At 45.9% G+C, this 21,420-nt stretch overlaps 1 long non-coding RNA gene across 6 annotated transcripts in view; it reads left to right on the plus strand.

Moving 5' to 3' along the window:
• The window catches only part of LOC146870457 (uncharacterized), a 421,457-nt gene that overhangs the window by 229,852 nt on the left and 170,185 nt on the right, over nt 1–21,420 (plus strand). For all 6 annotated transcript variants that reach the window (XR_014978139.1, XR_014978140.1, XR_014978134.1 and 3 more), the window contains one exon: nt 11,404–11,568. This is a non-coding gene — a long non-coding RNA (uncharacterized LOC146870457). The remainder of the gene's footprint in view (nt 1–11,403; nt 11,569–21,420) is intronic.

The raw sequence follows: 21,420 nt of genomic DNA on the forward strand, positions 1-21,420 counted from the left end.
CCGACTGGTCCGAGGCTGAACTCCCTGAGGAGGTGGAGGCTGCATCACCAACTGGCAGCATACCCACATCTGTCCCCGCCTCCTCCATTCCCATCTCCGCCCTCCCAGTTGCTCCCGTCCCTCCTGTCCGTGCAGCGTCCCACCGTGTCTCCTTCGTGCCAGGCATCGCACCCCTTGCCCCTGTCACCCCTGCTGCCCTCAGTGAAGAGTCTGTGGACATACTGCGGGAGTTGCAGGTTGGGCAGGCATCGATGCTGATTGTCCTCCATGACCACACTAGACTGCTCACACAGGTGGTGTTGTTCATGGAGGGCATGTCAGCAACAATGTCGGACCAACGCAGGATTCTGCGGTCCATGGACTCTTCACTGACGGCAGCAGTTACTGCCCTGCAGCGCTCCGTCCCCCCCCCTACCCCGGACTCATCCACACTGCCCTCTCCCATGCCTGCCCAACGCACACCCAACGTCACGGGCACGCACCCCAACAGACACATCCAGCACACCCACAAGTAAGGCACATCACACACATCCTGGCATGCACACTCAGGGGGATGTAGGCACACCCACAGGGCCTGGGGGAAGACGACAGACACGCAGCCACAGTCATAGTCTGCAGTCCTCACAACCCAGTTCCTCCAAAACCACTCCCCTTAGGTCCCCTGCCAAACTGTCACCCAAGGACAGCTACATGGCTGGTCTGGCCCTCAGCCCCATTGTGACACCACCCCACAAGCGTGCGAGGAAGTCCCCGGGCAGGGGAGTTGAGTCCCCCATGTCAACCCCCTCCCCAAAGAGCGCTGCACCCCATGCCTCGGCCACCACACCCTCCGTTGGCCCTGGGGTATCTTCCGGTGCAGGGGTTAGGATGGAGGCCCTAGCTGAAGTGTGCAGCGCCGTGTTCACCTCCACCTTTGGCGCTGCCCCACCCCCTGTGGTGGAGACGTCCACCCCTGCACCCACCACACCTACCCAACCCCCTCTTGTCCCTGCGGTGCCTGGTCCTGCCACTGATGATGCCCCCCCCGGTCGACAAACCTTGAGGTTCGTTTGTGCAGGCAAGGTAGGGGTGGACGCGGTCCCCTACGTCCACCCTTGGACTCGAGAAATGGACTGGCCATTGGCCTTTGTACATAGTCTTAGTAAGTTAATATTTTTCTGTGCTGAATAAAGCCTTTTCTTTTACTTTCAACACTATTGCATTTCAGGTACTTGATGTTGGTGATGTGGCTCATGAAGTTGGTGTTCTGGTAATGTGTTAGGGTTCTGAGATATGTTTTTGTATGATGGTCATGAGGTGGACCATGGTATCTGTGTGCCATCACAATGTCTGTGCAAATAATAATTGGTAGTGTGTGTTCATTTCCTTTGGAGACATTGTCCCAAGGAGTGTTCGTTCCTCTGTGGCACCTGACATCGTCCCTGCAAACAGTTGCACAATTGTTGTGCTGACCTGTGTCCACATTTCCTTTGTTGGTGACGGATCCCTTCAACAATGGCCATGCCTGCTCACCGATGTCTCCTGCTGAATCGTCTGTGCCATCCTTGCTAGCCACTGTACTTGTGTTTTGGGTATGTAGGAATGGCATCAGGGACAAATTGTCCCTTTTCAGCACTATGCATGTGTGTAATCACGGCCTACCACACAAATGGTACGTGTTATGCAGGGTATTTGGGCACCTGACTCACAATTGTGGGCATTGTATCTAGTGGCATTGAACCCTATTCCTTCCATGAGAGACAACATCTTGGTGGCTGGACCAGCACCTGGACATTCCTATCAGTCCTGGGATGTGCGTGACAGTGTGTGTTCCCTTTGGCTATCGTAGTTTTGTATGCAGTTACATGACTATACAGTCTTGTGGCATGAAATCAGGGTGTGTATTGTGCTGCATCCACCATGGGTGGGTATGCATGTGTTATATGTCCTCACATCCACATGTGGTGTGTCATGCAGTGTGTGAAAGACATCCATCCTCCTGGGAGTGTGACATTGCTGGGAGTCCTCTGCACCCATCCCTCATATGTCTGGACTCTGCTGGTAGTGATATGCACCCACCCCTCATATCTCTGCCACTGCTGGTAGTGATATGCACCCACCCCCATATGTCTGGACACTGCTGGTAGTGATATGCACCCACAACTCATATCTCTGTCCACTGCTGGGAGTCATATGCACCCACCCCTCGTATGTCTGGACACTGCTGGGAGTCATATGCACCCACCCCTCATATCTCTGACCACTGCTGGGAGTCATATGCACCGACCCCTCATATTGCAGGCCACTGCTGGGAATCATATGCACCCACCCCTCATATTGCAGGCCACTGCTGGGAGTCATATGCACCCACCCCTCATATTGCAGGCCACTGCTGGGAGTCATATGCACCCACCCCCATATGTCTGGACACTGCTGGGAGTCAACTGCACCCACCCCCATATGTCTGGACACTGCTGGTAGTGATATGCACCCACCCATCATATCTCTGTCCACTGCTGGGAGTCATATGCACCCACCCCCATATGTCTGGACACTGATGGTAGTGATATGCACCCATCCCTCATATCTCTGTCCACTGCTGGTAGTGATATGCACCCACCCCTCATATCTCTGTCCACTGCTGGTAGTGATATGCACCCACCCCATATGTCTGGACACTGCTGGTAGTGATATGCACCCACCCCTCATATCTCTGTCCACTGCTGGTAATGATATGCACCCACCCCCATATGTCTGGATACTGCCTGGAGTCCTCTGCACCCACCCCCATATGTCTGGACACTGCTGGGAGTCATATGCACCCACCCCCATATGTCTGGACACTGCTGGTAGTGATATGCACCCACCCCCATATGTCTGGACACTGCTGGTAGTGATATGCACCCACCCCCATATCTCTGTCCACTGCTGGTAGTCATATGCACCCACCCCTCATATCTCTGACCACTGCTGGGAGTCATATGCACCCACCCCTCATATGTCTGGACACTGCTGGGAGTCATATGCACCCACCCCTCATATATCTGACCACTGCTGGGAGTCATATGCACCCACCCCTCATATTGCAGGCCACTGCTGGTAGTGATATGCACCCACCCCCATATGTCTGGACACTGCTGGTAGTGATATGCACCCACCCCCATATGTCTGTCCACTGCTGGTAGTGATATGCACCCACCCCCATATGTCTGGACACTGCTGGTAGTGATATGCACCCACCCCCATATGTCTGGACACTGCTGGTAGTGATATGCACCCACCCCTCATATCTCTGTCCACTGCTGGTAGTGATATGCACCCACCCCCATATGTCTGGACACTGCTGGGAGTCATATGCACCCACCCCCATATGTCTGGACACTGCTGGTAGTGATATGCACCCACCCCCATATGTCTGGTCACTGCTGGTAGTGATATGCACCCACCCCCATATGTCTGGACACTGCTGGTAGTGATATGCACCCACCCCCATATGTCTGGACACTACTGGTAGTGATATGCACCCACCCCTCATATCTCTGTCCACTGCTGGTAGTGATATGCACCCACCCCCATATGTCTGGACACTGCTGGGAGTCATATGCACCCACCCCCATATGTCTGGACACTGCTGGTAGTGATATGCACCCCCCCATATGTCTGGACACTGCTGGTAGTGATATGCACCCACCCCTCATATCTCTGTCCACTGCTGGGAGTCATATGCACCCACCCACGCACCCCCTTGGAGCTGTACACTGCTGGCCTGGACCTACACACACACCAATATGATGTTGACATGCTGGGCCAGTCCTCTAAGCCCACATTCATGGCGTGTGTATGCCTCGTATCCAAAAAGTACTGATGCCGTAGGGGTATGTGTGGTACGGACCGTACCCACGCATGAATGCGTGGGTACGGTCCGTACCGGAGTTGTAATGGTGCCGTAGGGGTACGTGTGGTACACACCGTACCCACGCATTCATGCGTGGGTACGGTCCGTACCTGAGTTGTAATGGTGCCGTAGGGGTACGTGTGGTACGCACCGTACCCATGCATTCATGCGTGGGTAAGGTCCGTACCACTGTTGTGATGGTGCCGTAGGGGTACGTGTGGTACGCACCGTACCCACGCATTCATGCGTGGGTACGGTCTGTACCACTGTTGTGATGGTGCCGTAGGTGTACGTGTGGTACGCACCGTACCTACGCATTCATGCGTGGGTACGGTCCGTACCACTGTTGTAATGGTGCCGTAGGGGTATGTGTGGTACGCACCGTACAAGTCCACTTCTGTTGTTGCGGTATGCAGGTGTTGCTGGACAAGCCCCCGCAAGTGACCAGAGCCTGGTGGTAATGTATGGCCTACAAATTATAAGTTTTGGTTTGTGTATGGGGTATGTTTCCTGCCCCTCACCCCCCCCCTGGCCCCTGGGTGTTGTTCTCCCCTTCTGCGGCGTGTGCGTCGGGTGCGGTGCACCAGGTCGTAGGCCAAGAGGACCGGGATGACACGTACGATGGGGTTCATGGCGTGTACGTCACGTACCGGGGCTCCGTTGCGTAGCGGTTCGCGTCGAACTCTGCTTTTCCGGCTGTGTTTGTCTCCCGTACAAAAAGGGCCGTTCGGAGTGACGTAGGGATGAATCGTACTTGCTGGGCCGGAAGCCGCTGCCTGAATACGTCCGGACGTCGCGTACAAGCTCTTCCCGATCAGAATCGTAGTTATTTTTTCCACGTACGGTCTTTTGTACGATTCGTACGGAAATAGGCTTTCTGTACGAATCGTACTTCCTAGGTTGTAGGGACAGTTTACCGGGTGCGAGTCGTACGGAGAAAACGCTCCGTACGACGATTCGTAGGTCCTTTTTACAGGATCGGAATCGACCCCTTAGTAAGCAGAGTCGGGAGTGAGTGATGGTTTTCCCGTTTACCCTCTCTAATTTAGAATTAATTTTCACCCAGTAAGGCTAGATATTTGGGCACTCCCAGATCATGTGAAATAGGGTTCTCTCTGCCGTGCACCCTCTAAGACACCCAGGATCCAATCGACGATCCATCTTGACCAGTGTGTGTGGGGACAGGTATGATCTATACAGGATTTTAAGCTGAATGAGTCGTAGCCTCATTGGGATGGCCACTTCCTTGGTGGAGGAGAGGGCCTCCTGCCAGTTATCGTCCTCCAAGTATCCCAGGTCTGATTCCCACAGTTGTCGAAGATGCACTAAAGGGTCTGGTATGTTGTTTATTGTAGGACTTGGCCTTTGTGGTTAAAGTTCCCTAAACTTTTTGCTTCCCCCTAGACCGTTTTCATGACATAGAGATGCCAATTTAGATGCTTGGGGTACTTTGCCACTGCTGATCAGTGTCAAAGTACAAGTGTTCCCTATGTAAAATGTAATGGTGATTGGTTGGCCATGATTGGTATGTTTGCCTTACTAGTAAAGTCCCTAGTGATGTGCACTGTATGTGCCAGGGCTAGTAATGGAAAGGCGTGCAGGGTAGGGCCTGCGTGCAGAGTGCTAAGTTAGCATGTGGTCCTGACAAGTGCAACCACTTGTCAGGCCTGACTTTCCCCTTTACATACACATTGGGCACCCCTGTGGTAGGTCCCAGGTAGCCCCTGGGCAGGGTGCAGTGTCAGTAAAAGACAGAACATATACTGAGGTGTGTGCTATGTTCTCGTTTCCTGTCAGTTTATAATGAAGAGGTGAAGCTTCGTATGTATGAACTCACAGTGCCATAACACATCTTTCTGTGAAGGTGGTTTTGTCACTGTGTGTTCAGAAACCACTCTTTTAGAAAGTGGCTGAGTTTTGTGCTCAATGCATTTCTGTGTGTCTCTGCTGAAATGTGGATTGTCTGTCTGGAACTGTAAGGTGAGAGGAGCTGGGAGAGGTCTCGACCCAGGGAGGGGTTGAGTTGGCACCAGGCTGCCCTGCATCTGGAGAGTAGGGGTAGGAGAAGCCCGATAGGTGAAAAGGCCGGGGCTGGTGCTATAAACCAATTGACCCATCTCCTGCTGAGTGATTAAGGATCCAGACCCCCAGTATCAAAGGGAAAGAGATGACACTGGAAGGGAGACACCCAAAACTGATTTAGGGAGGGGTCAGGGGCCCCTGAGCACACACAAACTTCAAAGACATTAAGGGGTATAACTATGAGAGCTGAAGCCCCTGAACGTTGGAATGAAACAGATATGGATTGAGACTGAAAAGGCTTGGACCCATTCTGTGGTCAAGAGGAACCTCTGCTAAAGAAGGAGCAACTGAAGAGACTGCTGTGGAAAGACCAATCCTTGCTTCGTGATCTGGGGCTGGTCTGCAGTTTGCTGTTCTAACTAAGGGAGAGGCTGTTGGGACTGTGCTTGGAGGCGCTGGGTCCCGCTGCTTGAAGAAGACTGTGCTTTGTGCTGTGTCTTGTAACCCCAAGGGCCCGAGGAGAGCTGGCTCCCTGTTTGAAAATACAGTATCATAAAAGTTTCCGGAGAAGTCGCAAGAAACGCAGTGTGCGCGTGCTTTTGCAGCTTGAGACCCTCAGAAGTTGTGCCTTGTGATCGTGGGCATGCAGGAGTAAGCTGAGTCTCGGACGCGCTGGGTGCATGTCATGGTGCAGGCCAAGGCATTGGTGAGGAGCGCCTGGTCGCTGTGTGCACCAAAAGAAGAAATGAGTCTCAGACGCGCAGAGTGCGTGTTGTGGTGCAGCCAGGGCGTTAGTGAAGAGCGCCTGAACATCGTGTGCACCAAAAGAGGAGGTGAGACTCAGACACGCAAAGTGCATGTTGAGGTGCAGCCAGGGCGTTGGTGAAGAGAGCCTGGACATCGTGTGCACCGGGAGAAGAGGAGAGACTAGGATGCGCGGTGTGCGTGTCAAAGTGCAACCCAAGGCGCTGGTGAGGAGTGCCTGGGTAGGGTGTGCACCGAATTTGAAGTAAAGTCTCCACAGTGCTGAGAGTGGCTCTCGGTGTTGACTGAGACCGTCGGCAGGAGGGCCAAGTCATTGGGCCCTCGGAGTAAACCAGCTGCGGCTTGGACCGGCAGCCCCGAGTCTGCCGCACCCCGTGACGTAGTTCTGGATCAAGGCCCAAGTCGCTGACGTTTGAAAGGAAAGTGCGGTCGTGCCCCCCCAGGTAACGTGGATCACCACCTGGGGTGGGGTGCGGGCTCGGAGGGACACTCTCTTGGCCTCTCGCTTCTGTCAGCTGGGCGAGCCATTGCTTTGGCTCGGATCTCGGCCCATGCTGACCAAAGGAGGGGCAGTACTGGGGCCGGAGTGGGAAGCAGTACTTTTGTGTCATCATTTGATGCATAACTGGGGCACTGTTAACGGAGCACCTAAAACTGTCTCATTACACTTTGCATTATTGCTGCTAACGAACTATCGAACTGTCGTATGACGCCTGACCTCATTTGTACCTGACGAACTACATGCTTAGTGCGCTACGCACTGCGTTATTTTTCCCTTGCAGATTACCTGATTGTAACGTGGCGCATTGCATTATTACTTCAGTGCACAGTATTTGATTATAACGTGGCGCAGTGTATTTCTTCATTGCACCGTACAGGATTGTAGCGTGACGCATTGCTTTGTTTCTTCCTGGTACAGGGCATGCCTCATCGCTAGCAACAACAGTAGTGAGTGCATGGCGGATTTGTAGGTAGCGAAATGTCTTGGACCCCGCCAGTTGGTATTCTGTTTACAGATCTTTGAATGAAATCATCTTGTTTCGCTTCCACAGATCACCCACTGCGGAAATACCAATTAAGTCCCATTTATCAAAGCCAGGGCATCTACTCAGTGTACCGAGTTGCTCTGATTCCCACAGGGAGTGAGCAGTGTCAATTTCTTGTGCCACCCCAGTTTTTTTGTCACGTGGTGCCAGAGTGCAACTATGTGGGCCGATGGGCTGGTGAGGTGTTGTCGTTTGGGTTTTGAATAAAGTGCACACTGATATCCCCCTGGGCCAGTACCCATCCATCTGTGCGGTATGCCGGCTTGGGCGGTGAGGCAAAGACCCACTGATTGACCGCAACGAGCTGGGAAGCCCAGTAGTATTGTTTCAGGTCAGGCAACGCGATTCCTCCGTCGTACCACCCCCTGGTCAGTTTGTGTTTCGCAATGCTCTGACTTTTCCCGTCCCATAGGAGAGTCCTAACCTTGCTCTATACACTGATAAAATAGGTGTCCGGGACTCTGTGGGGGGTGTTCTACAGAACGTACAAAAATTGAGGCAGGGCCAGCATTTTAAACAATGCTGCTCTACCAAGCAAAGTGAGGGGCAGTGACCGCCAGTGGAGCACATCCTTGCCCAGTCTGGTCTGGGGTCTTAAGATTAACGTCATAGAATTGGGCCGGGTGTTTAGTGACATAAATGTCAAGATAGCGGAATTCCTCAGTAGCCACTGCCACTATAATATTGGTGCCCTTAGGCATCCAGGGCATGGTACCCCACAACATGAACAGGACGGACTTTGTCCAAATCAATTGTATTACCCGAGTGGGCGCTGAAGATTGCAAAAATATGCAGAATCCTGTGAACCGAAGCCGATGGAGCTGCCACATACAACAAGACATCGTCAGCATAGAGGGAGATTCTGTCTCCGTGTTGATCTGTCCATTTCAGCCCCCTGATCATGGGGTCCCCCCTGACCCAGGTCGCTAGAGGCTCCAGCAGTAAGGCAAATATGAGGGTTGACAGAGGGCAACCCTGCCTAGTCCCTCTCTCTAGACTGAAGCGGCGGGAAGTATGTTGGTTGACGACTACCTGGGCCGTTGGGCCTGTGTACAATAATTTGACCCATTTTATGAAGTGTGGGCCGAATCCCAGATGTTTGAGGAGGGCAAATAGGTAAGGCCACTCAATGGTATCGAACGCTATTTTTGTGTCCAGTGACAGTAATGTTGCGTCTTCGAGAATAGTGTAAGTTCTCCCCATCACTCCATGCAACCTTTGGAGATTAAGAGCTGTGTTACGGCCGGGCATGAAACCTGATTGGTCAGGGCGTACAAGCTTACATATGACGGTGATTAAGCGATTGGCCAGTACTTTGGTCAATATTTTAACTTTGGCGGTTATCAATGAGATTGGACAATAGGACTCGCATCTCATCACTGGTTTGCCTTGTTTATGTATGTTGGCTATTGAGGCCAACATTAAGTCTTGGGGCAGGGACTCTGTTTGGAAACTCTAAGTACACTGCACAAAGACCTTGTTTAACCTTGGAGGTCACCAATTTAAACAGTTCTATTGGGATCCCATTGGGACCCATGGCTTTACCCGACTTGATACCGCTTATGGTTGTCACAACTTCCTCCTCTGTGAAGTCCCCCTCAAAGGAGTCCCTGTCATCCGGGACGAGGGTGGCAACCGGGATAGTGGCCAGGAGATCTCTTGAGTCTTGTAGGGTGGAACGTGTGGTGGAGGAGTATGTGGAGGTGAAGTGGGAGGCAAAGGCCTTGGCAATGTGTTGAGGGTCTGTCACTAGTTCTCCCTCTTCCGTCTCAATAAGGGGCACCCATCTCTGTGCAGTCTCTTGCCTCTCTAGCCATGCAAGCATTTTCCTGGTGGTATCACCTAACTCATATATTTTATTTTAGTCGCTCTTTGTTTCATCCTAGCCGTCTCCGTTGCTAACTGACTGTAGTCCTGCCGTTTAACACTTAAAGTGTGGGTAAGCCGCTCGTCATCACTAACTGCCACCACGTCCTCCAACTCCTTAATCTACCGCTCTAGGTTTTCTAATCTTGCCTTCCGTTCCTTTTACGTCCCGCCATCAATGAAAGTGCCTGACCTTTGATTCCTGCCCCGAAGGCTCCCCATAAGATTTGGTGGGATTGGACTGTATGTGTGTTCTCAATAAAATAGTGATCTACTCCCTTGAGCAGTGCGCTCCTAACCTGTGGGATCTTCAGACTCCATGGATTTATGGATAGGGTGAGGCAGTGATAACCATGGGGCAAAGTCAACTGAGTCAGAACAGGGGAGTGATCCGAGATACTACGTGCCAGGAACTTGGATTCAGTAAAATAGGAGAGATCGCGGCGTATGTGAGCAAATGGTCCATTCTGTACTGACTGCCATGCGTGCCGGAATGAAATTTAAAATTCCGCGCCAAGGGATTAAAATGGCGCCAGAGATCCACCAAGCTGAAAGCCAGGAGAAAGTCCATCAAGGGGGAGGTATCATGTGGATCCTGTCTAGGGGGACGCCGGTCAACCCGGCCGTCCGCCGCGAGGTTACCTGCACCCCTTCTTAACCCACCCCCAGCCGCTTGCCACCTCTTCTCCTGATTAGAGGGCTAGCGGCTACCTAGGGGGCGACCAATCAGGTGTGCCCCCTTTTTCGCAGTCTTACTGCGGAAAGGGGAGGGGGTTCCTTCCTCTGGGCGCCGTTTGACCCGGGCCTCCATCGGGACAGGCTCCGCCGCCCATGTTTCCACTAATGAAAGTCTGTTTGACAAAGGTAGCTTCCTCATTCATATTAACGTTTGATTTTAGAAGTGGTGCACGGTACTGTCGTTTTTAATTACATAACTCAATAAAATATCGGATGTTGTATATACCCATATTGTTCGATTTGTCAACCATAAATGATTAATACCAGCCTGCCGATATTCAAACCTGGAAATTGTATATTACATACAGGGTTCCAACAGTAAGTTCAGTTCTCGCCGCCGAGATCTAAAACCCAGCACTGGGTGGCTATACACAGTGTATAAAGCATACAGATCGTAGATTTTATATGGCGTCCATTTAAGGCAGCTAAAGACAGGTTGCTCAGGAGTGCCAAACATTATTTATTGCTTAAAAACTGACCTATTCGGGCAATTTAGGGGTTAACTCCAGTCTGCCTGAAATTTAAAGTTAATTCCATAAGGTCTGGAAAAAAATGGAAAAAAGCAATTGAGCTAGTATACGCTCCTATTTTTTCGAACAGTCTTTCTTCCTTCTGAAATTGGAAAGCAAAAACAATGCAGGAAAGCTACTTTAGAAATTATTTGGACACTTGAATGTGCAAACATTATGTTTCATGTTTTCACAGTTTTTTCATGTTTAAAAGCATGCACACAATGTCTAACTAGTATAATTATTTCTGTTTTCTGTTTAATTGTTTCTATGCCTTATTGGGGTTTTCATTAAAAATAATAATTTCTGGAAATACCAGGGACATATTCACGTTTTGAATTAATTGGTTGTTTTATTGAGGATTGCTTTGCTACTGCTGCTCATTTGCAATCTTTTTTTTAATAAACTCTAGTTGTAACACTAGTTGTAACACCTGCCCTAGGCGCCTTGAAACTTTGGTGATTAGTACTGTGTGGAAGATCAGTTATTATTAGTCCTTGACAGGCTGGTGCCTATGGCGAGTCATTTTCCTGGTTGTCCTACTTTTGAATCACTTTCCACCCTTTCTTTGCTGTCTTTCTAGGCCTACGGTGCAGGAGGATGGCTGGAACGTGATCTACAAGGGATTTGAGGATGGCATTGTCCTGCTGCTGCTTCAGGGCTTCTGCAGCTCTATCATCAAGCTCAAGAGCAGGGCATTCAGAACATGTTGCAGTTTTCCATCACGGAAGTGGAAGGCGTGGAGCAGGCATGTAAACACTAACCATACTTTGGTGTTACTTGTCAGGCCCGGAGCTGGTCTCGCTTCAAAGTTAACATTAACTAGCACCACATACAGGGTTTGCCTACAGTCAACAAAACCCTGATGTCTCCTGCAATATCCTTACACCTGCTTTGTGTGCGATGTGCAAAACCAAATGCTTTTCTTAGCTATTAACTGGTTTACTCCATATTTGCAAAGTTATCAACCATAGAATGAAAAACTGCCCTTTCTGCACATCTTGCCATAAACAAAACAAAGTATGGCACTCTTTACCAGGAGTAATTTCAGTTTTCCCACTTACCAAATTCTCATGCCAGGAAAGCCACAGTGAATTGGGCAGAGTATCTATTTCTGGTCAAAGCAAAGGTTGTTCAGAAAAAACTGGACAACAATCATACTAACTTGGGCCAGTATAGTGGTATTCGTGTGTACGCAAAGACCAAGCTTGTGCTGTGTTATTTGACTTGGTGTTCTGGCAAGCAAGGACCAAGATATACTGGTCTTGCCGTGCAATAATATCTTACGTTTCAGCTGCAGTACTCGGCAGCCCTGAGACATTACTTAAGGGCACTTCTAAGGTGCTAAATAAATAATCTTCATAAGTAAAACACATTTCCATTACAACGCCAATAGCTCTAACTCTGAAAAAATGGAAGATCTATTGCATTGCAAATGCTTGTTTTTGCTGGGGAGGCAAGTCTGAGGAGCTTCACTTGTGACGAGTAGAGGTTGCATATGGTTCCCTCGTGCCCACTAGTTTAGGGAATAAGGATTCTAATGCTGTTTTATCTCTGGTTGTGCCGAAGCACCAGGTTAGTAACACAGTGCCACATTGTAGGCGGTCTTTCTCAGAGACACCAAAGTCCCTTTTGTATTGTAAGAACGTGTTAAGTGTGCCAGCCTCATAAATAAAAAAACTAAACATTTTTATAAGGACTTTTTTTCAAAGTTTAACAAACAATACAATCAGTCATCGTGGACGGTGTACTCTGCTGTTCGCCAATGTTCGATACGTTTATATGGTGTACGTAGAACATTTGTAGCTTACATATGTTGCATTATGTAGCATTCATAATAATTTTTTGCATCATAATTAATGTGGTCTTGTCTCGATAACCATTTTAAGTATTAAACTTCTCCCTCCAAAACTAGTTGTCACGTATCCTGGAGAACAAACGTGTGTATGTTGAATGGAATCATTATTATAGTTGGTAATGGTAGAGGAGTATGAGCAAAGTCCCAGTCTCCCAGGTGGACGTCCATCCTCCGTGTATGTAGTTTGAGCATTTTATACAACCACTGCTGGGTGTAGACATCTCATGGGGGGTCGATGTCAACATTATGTTGCACCTATAGTACGTGAGCATCCCAGTTATTCAGGGAGGTATGTCATCATTATCCCCATCTTGTTTTAAGGAGTGTGGTATGTCATCTCAAAAGTCAGAGATAGGCTTTTTGATTAGTCCCCCACCCCTCTCCACCACTCCGCCTGAGCACTCTGCTTTCAACCTCCATTCATTTGAGGACCTCACAGTTCCACCTTATTGTAACGGCCCTCATGGCTAACAGTCGTGCAAGATCTGCAAATTTCTTGGTCGCTTTGTGGGCTTTTGGTCGGGCAGGTATTCCCAACAAACCCTCAATATTACCCATATCTGTTCTTGTTGTCATACATCTTATTTTATATGTCACTGCCTTCCAAAGCTTATTGACTTTGGGACTGTTCCAAAGCATATGTTGAAAGTCAGCAATTTCGTGAATGCCCCTAGGCAGACCATGTGTGCTGAAGGGTACATCTGATTCACTTTTTGTGGGGACAGACATGCCCTATGTAAAATATTAAATTGGATACATCTGAATCTAGCATCACAAGAGACTTTATTTGGGTACTTCAAAGCTTCTTGACATTCTATATTAAATTGGATACATCTGAATTTAGCATTACAGGAGACTTTTTTTTGGTACTCTAAAGCTTCTTGCCATTCTTTATCATGGAGGGCACGATGATTGTGCCAGATGAGTGTAAGCTATAAGCTATACCTCACTTTATGTCAAAAATATATTTATTGGTTTTAAAGTGGAAACAGTACAAGACAAACATTGGTGGGAGATACCAGTATAAGTCACAGATCAAGAGTTACAGAAAGCTAGAGTACAATATTCAGTTTGTGTACTAGGACTCAATCTGTGACAATTGCTCATTGCATGACTCCTACCGGCTCCGACCGAGTAGATCAGGTATCACTATGCAAGCGAGTCACATTGGTAGACATGGTATTCTCTAGTGATCTCCTCCCTCGCCCACCCTCAGAAATTAACAGTAAACAAGAAGAGAAAGAAATAAGGAATAAACAAACTATGGTATCACGGTCAGAAAAGAAAAAGTAAAAAAGAAATTCAGGCTTGGTCGCGGTTGATGGCTAATTGACAGGGAACGGGGACACCCCAAACCTCCAGGGACCCCTCCCCCAATCCAGGGGCCGCCCAGGGGAAAACCAGATATGGAAGAGGTGAAGTGCCCTCAATCTAGGCTCACAGGCGAACAAGGTTAGACCCTCTGACAGGTACTCCACCAGGGGGCCCAAACATAGTCAAACCCCTTTCTCGAGTCCTCCACAATGTCCGCCATTCTCTCCATCGCCAGTGCTCGCCATAACCTGGCGTGCCATTGTGTGAGGGAGGGGGCCTCAACCTTCTTCAAGGCTGCCGCTAATGCCATCTTGGCCGCTTCTAGGCATAGCCACATCACAGAGTGATCCCTTGTGTTTGACGTTTTAGACTGGGATCCCGAACCCCCAGGAGAGTGTGTTCCAAGGTTGCAGGAATTGGATAGCGCTGGATCAGTTTGATTTGGGATAGTATTTCCTTCCAGAAAGGCTTGATACGTGGACAGTTCCACTAGATGTGCCTGAAGTCACCCAAGAGCCCGCAACCCATCCAACATCGATCTGAAGCAGTAGGAAAGATTGTGTGCCATATCTGTGGGTTCAGGTACTAGTTGTACATAATTTTATAGTGAGCTTCCCTTAAGAATATAGACCGGTTGTATTTGTGGATGTCTCTATATAGGGAGTTCCATTGTTTACCCTCCAGGGGAGTGGCTAAGACTGAATCCTAGAACCTTCGGTGTCTAGGCATTGAGTGAGACCCCAGAGACCGTATGAGTCAGTAGAGGAAGGAGATGGTCCCCTTCGTGGAGGTCCCCACCTGTGCAAACTTCTCAATGGGGAGTAGCTCCCTGGTTGCGACCAGCCGAACTTGTGGTTGTTGAAGCCAGTGCTTGAGTTGTATATATTGGTATTTGTCGGAGGGCTGGAGTTTAAATCATTTCGTGCAGTCCTCAAATGTCAGTAGCTTCCCCTGTTTATACAGGTCAGAGATCATAAGGCAACCTCCCTCCAGCCAGCTGTTGAATGGTCCTTCCTGAAGGGCCGGTGGGAATTCGGGGTTGAAGTGAACAGGGTATAAGGGGACAGGAAGGTGGTAAGGGGCGTGGCTCTTGAAAGATCATCCCAAACCCCCAGAGTGGTGGCCGTGGGGTGCTAATATAAGTATTTCACGGTCGATGGTGTTTCTGCTTGCACATGAGGTCCCAAATTATCCTGCCCACTATTTGTCGGTCCATGTGAAGCCAGAGTTTTTCAGATTCACAGAGAGACCAGTCAGAGATCACTCTGAGTTGAGCCGCTCTGTAATACCCCAGGAAATCCGGCAAAGCCAATCCTCCTTCCTCCCTCGCCCTAGTTAACACCCGGTAAGATAACCAAGCCCTCTGCCCCTGCCAGATGAACTTAGAGATCATTTTTTTCAGATCGAGAAAGAGAGCCCTATCCACCCGGATCAGAAGACCCTGGAAAAGATAAAGCAGCCTAGGGAGAACATTCATTTTGACGGCGTTGACTCGCCCTATCCAAGAGGTGTAGGTTGTTCTCCATCTAGCCAGATCTGATTTAAGCTGGCGTAGTAAAGGAGGATAGTTGGCTCCATAGAGGTGGGTTAGCATGGGGGTGAGTCTGATGCCTCAAACAAGTTACTTACCTGTACACTGTGGTTATCCAGTATTGATCTCTTTCATAGATTCACATACTTCTATACTTCCCCGCCGTCATGGTGGGAGTCTCGCGGTAGTTAGAAAAGAAGTACCATAGAAGAACATAGAAACCACCAAAGGGAAAGAGACACTTTGACATTCGTCAGCCTCTTTATGTAGGTCAAAACTTTGACCAATCAAAGACCAGCCCTAGACCTCAACTCACCAGCAGAGCCACCAGACCCCAGATTTCGCGCACAAGTGTGCTAAGGTTAAGAAGTAGCATGAGATCATAAGTGGCAAGCCTAGACGGGGAGGAGGAAGGCCCGCATGTGAATCTAAGAAAGATATCAATACTGGAGAACCAGAGAGTACAGGTAAGTAACTTGTTTTTCTTCAGTATTGAATCTTTCATAGATTCACATGCTTGTATCAGAGTAGTTAGCAGTGCAATTCCATAAATTTGCGACTAGGGGAAGACCTTCATATGCAATACAAGTGACATATTCAATATACCAATACATATGAATCATGAAATCCAAGTAAATCGTTAAATAGCAAATAAAACTGTGAAAACTCGATACACAAGACAAATAGAAGTGATAGATATGAAAGACTGTACCTTAAGCAAAGAGATGTCTCCGGACATCTTGACCCACTGCAGTGTCCACTTTCCATGCCGAGTCTAGGCAGTAATGCTTAGTGAATGTATGCACGTTAGACCATGTTGCCGCTCTACAAATGTCTGGAAGCGATACACCGGCAAACAAGGCTTTAGATGCTGCCATCTTCCTTGTGGAGTGCGCAGACACTTTTGCAGATAGAGATTTTCCAGCCTTGTTATGGCAGAAAACAATTGCAGAGGAAATCCAACGTGCATTACTGTTCCTTGAAAGGGCTTGGCACTTCCTTGGCAAATTAAAGGACACGAATAGCTGATCCGATTTTCTGAAAGTCTTCGTCCTATGAATGTAGAACTTGATGCAGCGCTTTACATCCAAAGAGTGCAATGCTCTTTCAGCGGCAGTTGAAGGATTCCCAAAGTACTTTCTGAGCCCAACTGGTTCATTCAAGTGAAAAGAAGTTGGAACTTTCGGAATGAATTGAGGATTTGTTCTCAATAAATGCTTGTCTTGTCTGAATTGAAGGAAAGGTGCAGCTACCGTGAAAGCCTGAATTTTACTGATTCTTCTAGCCGATGTGAGGGCTAAAAGGAGAGCCGTTTTACATGAAACATATTTTAAATCGGTCTTGTGAATGGGCTCGAAAGGCGATTTCATCAATTGGGCTAGCACTGTGTTTAATTCCCATGGGACTGCAGGGTGCTTTAAGGGTGGGAAAACCCTGAAGAGGCCTTTCATAAACTCCTTAACAATTCTTGTTGACCACAAAGAGATTTCTCCTGGTTTCCTGTGAAACCTGGACATTGCCGCCAAGTGTACTATGATTGAGTGAGACAATTGTGATTTAGCTAAGTGAAGTAGGTAAGGCAAAACCTGTCCCGGGGTTGAGAGCAAAGGATGCAAGTCTTTCTCCTCGCACTAATGGCAGAATCTCTTCCATTTTGCAGCATATGACCTATTAGTGGAAGCAGCTCTGGCTCGTTGAAGGTTGGACCTGCAATCCGGAGTGATGTCTAAATCTGTGAATTCATAGTCGTGAGGTTCCAAGCTGACAAACTTAGAGATTTTATTTGAGGATGAACAATTTGACCGTTGTTCATTGAGAGTAGGTTTGGTAGTGGAGGAAAGAGAATGTGCGGCGATATCGAGCACAGGAGAAGCTCCATGTACCAAAACTGCCTCGGTCATGCCGGAGCTATGAGAGTGAGATGACATGGTTCTTTCTTCATCTTGCACAATACTCTTGGGATGAGGAGAAATGGCAGGACGCATAGGCGAACGTCCCTGTCCACTGCATCTGCAGAGCGTTCCCCCAAGAGTTTTTCTGCGGAAACCTGCTGATGAACCTTTCGCACTTCCTGTTGCTTTCTGTCGCGAAAAGATCCAGTTTTGGAGTGCCCCACAGTGTGAAGACTCGTCTCAGCTGGTCCACGTTTAACTTCCATTCGTGACATTGGGAATTTGTTCTGCTTAGAAAATCCACCCGATCGTTGTCCAGGCCCGGAACATACTCTATTTGAAATGTTATGTTGTGTTGAATTAGCCTCATCCAAATCTCCTGGGTCTGTTCTGATAATGCGAGAGACCTGGTGCCCCCTTGTTTGGCTAGATAGAACATTGTTGTGGTGTTGTCTGTTCTTACCAAAACAGAGGATCCCTGAATTCTGGGAAGAAAAGCTTGCAGCCCCAGAAAAACTGCCCTCAGCTCCAAAAGATTGATGTGTAAAAAATGTTTCTTGAACTGACCATTTTCCGTGGATTTGCAATTCCTGGAGATGCGCTCCCCAACCGTCCATTGAAGCGTCCGTTGTCATAATATAACAAGGCTGTGCTGGTTGAAACAAGAAGCCTGGAAAGATATTGCTTTCTTTTTCCCACCATGATAGAGACTGTTTCATTGTCTGAGAGAGAGAAATGATGTCCTCGAATGAGCCATGCGTCTGCACCCACTGCATGTCTAACTGCTCCTGGAGAGGCCTCATGTGTAGCCGACAATTCAGAATCAACGGGATGCATGATGACAGCATCCCCAGTAAGGACTTGAACACTCACACAGAAGTGGACTCTCTTGCGCTTAGAAGGGATGCTAAGTGCATTGCATTTTCTTGAGCTTCTGTTCTGAAGTGGGAAACACCTTCATCGACTTTGTGTTAAGAAAGGCCCCTAGAAAAATAAGCTTCTGGCTTGGAATCAATTGAGACTTCTCCACATTGAGTTGTAACCCCAGAGACTTGAAGAGCCGCTGACAAGCCCACGTCGATTTTCTGGTAGAGTGAAATGTAGCTCCTTTCTCTAGCCAGTCGTCCAGGTAGGGGTAAACCTGGTGTCCCTGCATTCTCAGAAAAGCCGCTACCGGGGCCATACATTTCGTGAAAACTCTGGGAGCTGAGCGAAGGCCGAATGGCAAAACTTTGAACTGGTAGTGATCCCCAGCCGCCTCGAACCTTTGGAATTGGCGATGCTTTGCATGAAGGGGATGTGAAAGTATGCGTCCAAGAGATCGAGGGACGCTAGAAAATCTCCTTCGTTTATTAATAAGAGAATCTCTTGAAGGGACAACATTCTGAACGACTGCTTCTTGTTGTATTTGTTTAGCTGTCTGAGGTTCATGACCTGTCTCCATTTCACGCATTTTTTCTTTATTAGGAAGAAATTGGAGTAAAAGACCTTCCATCGTTGTTCGAAAGGCACCTTCTCTATCGCCCCTTTCTTTAGTAGAGTCGAAATGTCTTGCCTTAACAAGAACAAATGATGATGATGCATTTTTCTTGGAGGTGGAGTTCGAGGAGGCTTAGGGACAAATTCTAGGGTGTGGCCATGTTGGATTATGCAAATGAATCACTGACAGAATCGACGTCAAAAATATCGGAGCCGAAATATCGATGTCACGAATATCGAAGTCCTATCTACATTATGGTAAGTACAAAAAAAGTGAGAAAAAAAATATCGTTGTAAAAAATATTGTTGTTATAAATATCGTTTTTTTAAATGTTAAAAATTAATGTAAAATAAAGTAAATGAGACATATATTTAAAAATAAACATAGTTAAACATATGTTTAACATTATAAGTAATACATATAATATAAAAAAAATTAAACATATACATATAAAATATATATACTTAATAGTATTTACAATTAATGATTGTAATAACTTATAAATTGTTAAAAAACATTTTATAAATTATAAATACATACACATACAACAATAATATAAATAAAAATATAAAAAATATATATAAGAAATCAAAAAAAAAATTGTTAAATAAATTATGTACTACATTAACTAAAACAGTAAATATTGGATAGTGTAGGGATAAAAATTACTATTCCCACTCCAGAGAGTGCAACAGTAGGGAAAGTGTTGGATAGCGTAGGGTTTAAAATTACTATTCCAACTCCAGAGAGTGCAACAGTAGGGAAAGTGTTGGATAGCATAGGGGTAAAAATAACTTACTAATAATTACAATATTTTTCTTAAAATCAAAAATAATTTAATTATTAAATAACAATAAATACCAATAAATAAGTACTTAAAAATAATTAACAATTAATAATTAACAATTAAATTGATGATAAATACAATTAAATAATAAAATAAAAAATTAATTTTCAATACCAAAAAACAATAATTATTAAAACATATTTAGCAATTAATTACTTAACAACAAATTATTGGTAAATACCAATAAATATTAATTAATGACAATTAATTTCCAATTATTAATTAATGAAATTAATTTCCAAAACATAAAACTATTAATTATTACAAAGTTAATACCAATTAATAATTAAGTAGCAATAAATTAATTATCAATACTCAATAATACAATAATTAATTACTTAATTACAATTAAATTACATTCCACTCTATTGCCCTATAAACTCATAAAACACTTCAATAATAAATTAATACACTTAATGTAATTACCAATTAATACATTAATAAAAATTAATTACCAAATAATAAAAATGAATGACCAAATAAAAAATAATTAATTACCAATTAATAATTATTTAACATAAATTTAATTATCAATAAAAAAAAATTACCTAATTACAATTAAATTACTTCCCACCCTATTGCCCTATAAACCCACAACCCGCTACAAAACTAAAACGCAAAATTTACTTACAAATAATTACTAATTCCTAAAATCTTTTAATTTAATATAATTAAATTACTTCCCACTCTATTCCCCAATAAACACACAACCGGGTACGGTATTAAAACGCATAATTTACTTACATTTTTTGTTTACTATCTTCTAAAAATTGTATACATATATTCTAAAACGAGTACAATAATTAACATAAAATATAAACACAAACATATAAAATACATAATAAAATTCATAACACTAATATAAATATCAATATTTTTGCTATCGATATTGCTAACTTCGATATTAACAAAAACGATATTTCTTACCTTCAGGTCGATATTCTGGTCATCGGTATTCTTGACTTCGATATTGTGTCCCTATGATATTTCAAACTCGATATTATTGTAGGTCGAAATTAAAAACTCGATATTTAGACTGTTTACCGATGCAAATGAAGTGGTTATAACCTGCACACCTAAACTATACACTTTTTCATATGTAATCAAATATACTCAACAGTGCCACCTTGTAACCCCAACCAGCTCCTATCAGATACAATAAATCATATTTCATGCAAACAAACTGTCACATAAATGCAAGGTGCACTTTTCACAAGCCCAAACTTAAGTGATGCTATGCAACTTCAGTCATTGTTGTGCAATTAACCAAGTAATTTGATGAAAAAAGTCCAATCATACATTGTTACAATTCTGCATTAACAATTATCAAAAATGATTCAAATAATTGGTGATTTGACAAATCAATAGTCATTTAAGCATCACATTTATTTAACATAAATTCATTGTTGAAATCCATTATTCTCATGGAGTAATACAAATCCCAGTTTCCATGTAGTGTTACACATCCCAATGCATTTCGGGAAATCCTTCGTCAGGGAATCAATATATAACATTTACATTACAAAGTGATCTCAAGGCTTAACAGAAAAAGACCCGCGTCCCGCAGGCAAACAACATGTACTGTTGATGTATAGATTCTTCAAGCTAATCACCTGTGAGATAGTGCACTCAATTAAAATTTAAAAAACAAATGCTCAGTAAAAGCAGCTGTGTGAGT

Source organism: Triturus cristatus, chromosome 1_1, assembly GCF_964204655.1.
Source record: "Triturus cristatus chromosome 1_1, aTriCri1.1, whole genome shotgun sequence".
Taxonomy (NCBI): domain Eukaryota; kingdom Metazoa; phylum Chordata; class Amphibia; order Caudata; family Salamandridae; genus Triturus; species Triturus cristatus.